Below are 8,808 nucleotides of genomic sequence, written 5' to 3'. Positions count from 1 at the left end.
TTGTCATGTTAATGGGTCTTCTTTGTTTGTATGTATATGGATTTTATCCTATCACTCACAACATTGTACTTCAGGATAGAACTTGAAATGGACTTTTTGACTATGAAAGCAACATCTTCTTCTGTTTCCCATTCTCTAAATAGTATACTATGTGATTATCTGATTCAAAGTAGTCATAGCTGGTCCATCTCATCTCATTAATGCCTATAATGTTGACATTCATATGTTCCATTTCATTTTTAACAATTTCCAGTTTTCCAACATTTAAGCTACATGCATTCCATGTTCTAATTATTAGAGGATGGTTGTCTTTGTTTTTCCTCATTTCAACAGACTTCCATTCTGGGCTCTACCACTATATTGCTATAACTATCCTCATTCCTCTAGTGTTCATAGGGTTTCCAAAGGCCTGTTATTTAAGAAGTAGATGGCCAATTTTGCTTACTAGTCTGGAATCTCTACTAAAACCTGCCCAACATGGATAATCCTAATGGCATTTGACACACCAAAGGCATAGCTTTCAGTATCACAGCAATCCCAAGTTATGCAGTACAGAAAATTGACAGACAAGTTGGGTAGCACTTACGACAATGTTCTTCTCAAACACAACAAACTACTAATCTACTTTGTAATTCTAATAGCAAGTTAGTCTTCCAACCGACTTTTAAATATAAAGACCTCCCACCAAGTTCTGACTGGTTTAAACAAGAGACTTCCAGCTCACTCCTGATTGTTAACGAAATAAAAAATAACCAGACAATTTATACAAGACTGTCAATGAAATCAAAACACTCTACCTTCCAGAATCCAACTGTTTGACACAGGAGGCTCTAACTGGAGACTCCTAAGCAGAAACCACCTGACTTTTCAATATAAAGGCCCACCCACTGGGTCCTGATTGGTCTAAACAAGAGTCTTTTAGCCCATACCTGATTGTTAACTAAATCAAAATGATCAATCAGGTTACACTTGATTGTTAACTAAATAAAAAACAACAACCACCGAATAAATAAATAAATAAATAAAAAACCGTTCACATCTGACTGTACTTACCTTATTATCCCAGAGTTTGACCCATAAAAGGTACTAGTTGAATGTGTTTGCTGCTTCTGTTGTTTATAGGTGCCAGTCAGTCAACACACAGCAACCCTATGAATAACAGATTAAAATCTTAACCTACCTTGTGCCATAGTCACAATCTCCATCATGCTCAAACCCATTATTGCAGTCACAGTGTCAATTCATCTCATTTAGTTTTCCTCTCTTTCACCAGCTTTGCCTCTAAGGAGCATCCTGGTTGAACTTCCTTCAACACAGATTTGTTCATTCTTTGGGAAGTCCAAAGAGGAATTCCAAATGCATTTCTTTTTCATTACCCAAATTTGAGCATAAGAACAATTGAAAATGCCATGGCTTGGATCAGGTTCACTGTAGGGTGACCCTCCCCTTGAGGCACAAGCTGTTCTGAGCTCATGGACTTTGGCAGGGGTTGATTACCCAAAAAGGCAAATATGGGTTTACTTGTGCTGAGGTCCTAATTTGTAATCAAGAATTACATCTGGGTTTCACCGCATCTTTGGGATGATATGAGCTGACCTGTAAATTTAAACAAATTGACATGTAAATTAACTATCACAGCAGGGTTGTGAAAACAAAAGCATCTCCACCTCCTGCTGCCTGCTGTTAAGAGGAAAGTCTGAATGAGGGCTGCTTCAGCTTCCACCTGAGATTGGGCAAAGGTTAATTACTTTTTTCTGAACAAATATTGGGAGGTAGCAGAACCGCAAAAAGAAAGGGAAGAAAAAAATTGGTTAATCAGACTGCATATGTTCATAGTGCACTGATTATATTTTGGTATTCTTTTAGGTTTTGAGAAGCCCTAGGGACAAGACCCTGGATGAGATGGATTGACTTAGTGACCAGGGTAATGGGGGTGGGTGTATCAGAGATGATGAAATTGACTCAGAATAGAGCACATAGGGTCACTATGAGTCGCACGTAACAATAACAAGAGTGACAAAAAGGTTAAACACCTGGCTGCCAAGAGAAAGTGTACAGTTCAAACCTATCAATCAACTCTTTGAGAGTCCTGGCAATCTCCCATATTACAATCAACAAGATCCCATGGGGCATTTATACTTATTGATGTGAGGTATCTATGAGTTGGAATCTAATACAAGGCACTTACCAACAATAACTGTGAGAAAATGGAAAAAAAAAATCCAGTATTTCCTGTAGTGTCAGGATTCCCTAGGTAGCCTGACACTGTCTGATGGGCCATTTGGTTTTCATTACAAACAAGGTGAGGAGAAATGAGGAGCATGAAGGGAGGATGGATGTTGAAATGTTTTCTTATTTAAGGGGTTACAGTCAAATAAAAGACAAAGAAATATCTCCCCCCCAAAAACCTACAACAAACCTGTCAAGGACTTCTTAAAGTGCTTAAGAACAAGGGAGTCAGTTTGAAGACTGATGTGCTATTGACCCTTACCATGCATTTTCAATTGCTGCATATTTATGTAAAAGTTGAATAATGAAAAAAAGTAAACCACAGAAGAATTGATATGTTTGAATGCTGGTACTGGCAAAGAGACGGATGTACCATGGACAGTCATAAGAACAAACAAGTCTTAGAGAATGTGCAACCAGTGTACTCCTTAGAGGGAAGCATGGTGAAACTCTGCCTCACAGACTTTGGGTATGTTTTCAGAAGTGCCAATCCTTGAAAAAATAGAGGATCAGAGAAAAATAAGACCCACTATTCATGAGATGGATTGACACAGTGACTTCAACAACAGGCTTAGGGATGACAGAAATCTTGAGGATGGAGCAGGATAGGGTAAGATTTCAATCTATTGTTGAAAAGATTGCTAAGAGTCCTAGCAGATTGAATAACCCCTAACAACAACAATAGAACCCAATTTCCTTATGTTTCTCTGATTTTTCCCTGTGATGTTTTATGCATTTGTATCTGTTTCAATCTGTATGAGAGCTCTCACTTGTGGGAAAAGATGCTTTTACAGAATTTGACCTTAATAAAGGCAAAGAGATACAGACAGAAATTTTCATTTAAAGAAGCTTTTCTCTATTTACAGTCAAACCAATCGTGTTTTATTTTTGTGGTGGGCAACCATGGGTGATACAAGGCAGCCACTGAAAATCTATTGAGGTAATGCTGGCACCAAGACTGAGGCACACAAAAATGTGGACAAATATTTTCTGAATACTTCCTAGATGTCAGGTATCATGGGGAAGGGAGGGAAGCAGTGCAATGGTAAACAAAATATGGTCTCTGATATTTTGATGAAATCAGTCATGAGATCATTGAAATCCTATGAAACATAGCTTTCATGCAGATAGAGTCACCAAGAATTGGTTGTTATTTCTCTAGAGGTCCTCAAAGTGAAGAACTTGAAGAAGTGAACAAGGAGTTTAATAACCACAGAATGGAAACACTCACCTAAATTTGCTTATTCCCTTGTTCATTTGCATACTCAATACTCATATAAAGCAAGCAACAAATGCTGGTGAGGTTGTGGAGAAACTGGAACCCTGATTCACTGTTGGTGGGAGTGTAAAATGGTGCAACCCCTGTGGAAAGCAGTATGGCGCTTTCTCAAAAAGTTGCAAATAGAGATACCATTTGACCCAGCAATTCCACTACTGGGAATATACCCTGAAGAGACCATAGCTGACATCCAAGCAGATATATGCACACCCATGTTTATTGCAGCTTTGTTCACAATAGCAAGGAGTTGGAAACAACCTAAGTGCCCATCAACAAACGGATGGCTAGAGAAGCTGTGGTATATTCGCACAATGGAATACTATGCTGCGTTGAAAAACAAGGAACTCATGCAATATTATTCAAAATGGTTGATTCTGGAGAACATTATGCTGAGTGAAATATCCCAGTCACAAAAGGACAAATATTGCATGATGCCACTGTTGTAGAATGGGACTAACCTTGGGGTTGGGGAGAGACTGAGTATGATGGGTTCAATAATGTATACTGCACTGAAACAGAGGAGGGAGAAAACTGTTTAATAGAGATATGTGACTAGGTATTTCTGTCATCACAGGAGTCTAGAGCGATGGCTACATGGTGGAGGGGACCTAGGGGAGGGTTTGTAAAACAATGAAAGAATCCTTTCTTTTACTTTGCCATAATTTTTGACTCATGTACTTTTAACTTGTTAGTTAAATTTGTGTCTTCTAGGTTGCAACACCCCCATGATACATCTTCAAGGATATGAACATGTACGGCTAAGCACAATTAATAACAGTGCATCTAAATTCCAAAATCAATCTCCATAATAGTCTATGTGTTTCCTGCTGCCAAAGGGGCCCTTTAGAGTAGTGAGAGAAGATCTTCACCCTGAAACCCACAGCGTCCCTTTTCAGCAGGAAGTAGCTAAGAGAATACGCCATCCCCTTTTCCTTATGAATCAGGGTGAAGTCTCTCTCAGGGAGGAGTGATAGGGAATGGCAAAGCACACACTGACAAAGGAGATTAATCAGAACTGGCTTTGACAAGCACTGTGGCAATTGGACAATTAAAACAGACATTCGGATGGCGGGGGAAGAAGAACAAACTGGGGAGGAGGGTGGAGAAAATAGTGCAACAATGAATGAATGAAAACCCCAAATCTCTGTAAATGTTCATTAAAACTAATAAAATTTAATAACAATAAACAAAATACTCATATAAAACCTCTGATGTACCACAAGCACTGTGTTGTAGTCTAACTGGCAATTGATAGGTTATTACTGTTATTGATGCTTTTGGTCCTGTGGTGAGGGCCTTTGTTTTCTTGATGATAAGATGTAATCCATACTGAAGGCTATAGTTCTTGACCTTCTACAGCAAGCATTTCTAGTCCTCACTTTCAGCAAACAAGATTGTGTTATCTGCTTAACTTAGTTATTGATGAGTTTGTAGGAGCTTGTGATTTTTTCATTAGAATGGAAGTGAATCACTCCAATCCTGACAAAACATCAAAGGAAGACTCATCAAGAGGTTGTTGCTGTGACAGAATGAATAACTCTGTTGTTGTTGCTTTGTGTCACTGAGTCGACTTCACTTCAGAGTGATCCCATGGTACAACAGAATGAAACCCTGCTTGATTCTCTACCATTCTCATATTCTCTGTTATATTTAAGCCCATTGTTGTAGTCACTATGTTGCTCCATTTCCAGGGTCTTCTCCTTTATTGACCATCTGCATTTCCAAGCATAATGTTCTTCTCCAGGGACTAGCTCTTAAAGAGGGTTGTCTAAGTCTGTATTATTTATAGAGGCAGATTGCCAGGTCTTTCTCCTATGGAGTCACTGGGTGAGTTTGAACCACCAACCTCTTAGTTAGCAGTCAAATGCATAACACTTTCTGCCACTAGAGTTCCTTAATGAAGACACTAGAGCAAGAGAATATGATAGAAGTGGCTAATTCATTCCTGCTGTTCGATGTTCAGACACAACTCAAAACTCTAGTACAGAAATTCTTAAGTAAGTTGTATAAACATCCAAAAAGTTAAAGTATCATTTTTGATAATATGGTCTAATATTGACAGAGTTTGCACCAAATAAATAGAGAAAACTTGAAAGATTAAATTTATTGAGTTTGTAGGAGCTTATGATTTTTTTCATTAGAATGGAAGTGAATCACAGAAAAGAAAAAGAACATACTTCTTCCAAATACTGAAATGTTTATACTGAAAAACTTATTTGTAAAAAAAATTATTGGTACTAGGGAACTCTATTGGACTAGCGATAAGGAATTGTGCTGCAAACAGAAAGGTATACAGTTTGAATCCACCTGTTGCAATGAGATTTACTCACAGGAACTGGTGAGGGGTTAGTTATGGTTAGGACTCAATGTGATAGTATACAATAACAACAACAACATATACACATGGAAGAAAAACTATATAAAAGAAAATACACCATAATCACGGAGCTGAAAGAAAAGGGGGAAAAAAATAGCACAACTCAATTTACTTCTAACTCTCCCTATAGGACAGAATAGAACTTCCTCATAGGGTTTTCAAAGCTATAAAGTTTTATGAAAGCAAGCTCTCTCGTTTTATTTTAGCCCACAAAGTGGCTGGTGGGTTTGAATTGCTTACCTGGAAGTTAGCAGCCAAATGTTTTAACTACTATGCCATCAGTGCTCCTTCCCAAAATTTTAGCAATGATTGTTTCTCCCCCCTCCCCACCCAGGGTATAAATTTTATTTCTCAATGTTTATCTAAAATTTCAAATTTCCTACAATGAAAATATATGTTAATAGTCAAAGAAAGCTTTTCTTAAATAAAAGAGGAAGAAGAAAGGCAGTATTGATCCCAGATCTATTAATAGCTATCACAGAAAATGAGAAAGAAAAAAAAAAGGTTGGTGGGATTGTAAAATGGTACACTTTGGCATTTTCTCAAAAAGCTGAGCATAGAAATCCCATATGACCCAGCTATTCCCCTGATAGGAATATACCCCAAGGAAATAAGAACTGAGACACAAAAGGAGATTTATACACCAATGCTCATAGCAGCATTATTTACAATTGTAAAAACATGGGGAAATGGCCCAAATGTCTAACCACAATGGAATGGAATGAGAAATTGTGGTACATAATGGAATACTATGCAGCACTCAGGAGCTATGATTTTGAAAAATACTACATAGGGACTGAAAAGCATTATGCTGGGTGAATAAACTCAGTCTCAAAAGCACTAATATTACATAAGACCTTTATTGTAAAACTAAAAGGATAACTAGTAACACATGTATGGGGGTCCAAGTAGGAAGCAGTGAGAACAGAGGAGTGAGGATGTGTAGGGGAGGATTACAGAGTTGCATAATTTGGTGGGTGGAGGGGGTGTGTGTAAAGGAAATGGGAAAGATCCATCAAGGACCTGAAAAGCCAGGGTCATTGTGGGCATAGTCCAATGGTGATTAATTTTATAAAATACAATGTATGGGAATGATTGTATCAAACATAATGTCAATGAAGGAGAGTGTGAAACACCCACCAAAAAACCTCCCACTATGTACATGAATGAAATGCAATGTATATGAATTATTATATGCACGCCAATTTAAAAAAATACACTATTTGTGGGAGTGATTGTACGAAACACAATGTGAACGGAACAAAGTGTGAAACACAATGTATAAGAATTTTGTATGTAAACCAGTATAAAATAAAAACTTCTTAAAAAGAATAATTGTATTTGGCAGAAATCTAGAGACAGCCCATATAAGTGGAACTCCCCTGGGCAATCCAGTCACACCAAAATAAATCCCTCAACTAGACCACAATTCAAGCTTTAATGGATTTATCCATTCTAAGAGCTTTCTTAAATGCCTACTCTGCGCTAATACTTGACTGCAGGTGATATAAATGACTATGAATTTAACTACTGACCAAAAGATTGATGGTTCAAATGCCTCAGAAAATAGGCTTAAAAATTAACTTCAGAAAGCTCACAGCTCTCAAAACCCTTAGTAAAGTTTTACTCTGCGCACCTGTGGTAGCCAGGAACTCAAATTGACTTTCTGGCAACTGGTTTGCTTGTGTGGTGGCTTTACTGTGACCATTTTACAAGTGAGGAAAAGACATTCAGAGAGAGTTAAGAAAAATTTTCATAGCCACACAATTAGAAAGTGGTAGTATTGGAATTTGAACCCAGTTCTGTTATATGAACATTGAGATTCAGTGAGTCTTCCTAGAGAAAATTTGCCTCTTAAGTGCTTAATTGGCTCCAAATGCTGGTACCCGGAAGACAGGCAAAATGAGAAAACAGACTTCCTGAGAGAGGTGCTTCTTGGCAAATATGGCAAGAAGAAAGAAAAGCAAACTGGTTGAGACAGAGGCCACCAAGAGTGAGTGCTCTGGTAATTTTAATACTCACTATGCCCCAGAAGTCAGGAATGGATGCCACACAGACTGCTGCGCAGGATAGCTGCCATGGAAACAGTGTGCCACCAATCAGATCTAAATGGTTAGTTGTTCATTCATTTATTCAATCCACATTTGTAAAATTACGTGTACCAGGCATTACACAGCCTGCCGGAGACCCAAAAGCAGCACATGACTCTTTAGCTCAAGTAAGAAGCACGTGTCTCTAATTGCTTGTTGTCAGCTGCTGTCAAGTCGACTTAGACTCATAGTGATCTTACATACAACAGCAAGAAAAGTTCCTGGTCCTGCATGATCCTTGGAATTGCTAGCACATTCGAGTCCATGTCTGTGACTCCAGTTCTTTTCACTGGGGTCTTTTCACACCCCCTTTGATGTTCTGCTTCACCAAACACAACATCCACTATGCAGGCTTGATGGCCTCATTTTAGGAAGTTGCACCGCTAAACCAAAGGCTGCATCTCTCTGGCTGCACGAATCTACCCATAGCTTCTCAGGACAAAGTTGGGCCAGTCCCTCTCATGTGATATACAGGCTCAGACACCCAATGGAGAGCAGGCAGCTATGAGTTCAGTCAGACTCAGCGGCAGTTGAGTTGAAAGGACCATATATCCAAAGAAACAGATTAGTGTTCTATTTTGATTCACAGGGTTTTCACTGACTACCTTTCTTTACAAAAGTATACCTTTCTATCATACCTTTCTTTCTGGTCTGTTTTAACCTAAAATAACTGTTGAAACCAGTGAGTGTGCTGTAGGTAGCATTGCTTCTGGAACATGAAATAGCCGTGACATAGCTTTTGGCATCATAGCAACAAACAAATCACCATGAGCTTAGCCCCATTCCAGTTGACCAGGTGTGAGAGGCCGTAGCTGAGGGCCACAGAGTCATGC

The sequence above is a fragment of the Elephantulus edwardii genome, unplaced genomic scaffold, assembly GCF_000299155.1.
Source record: "Elephantulus edwardii isolate Elephantulus edwardi_28Jun2011 unplaced genomic scaffold, EleEdw1.0 scaffold00036, whole genome shotgun sequence".
Taxonomy (NCBI): domain Eukaryota; kingdom Metazoa; phylum Chordata; class Mammalia; order Macroscelidea; family Macroscelididae; genus Elephantulus; species Elephantulus edwardii.
This window is presented reverse-complemented; position numbering follows the sequence as displayed.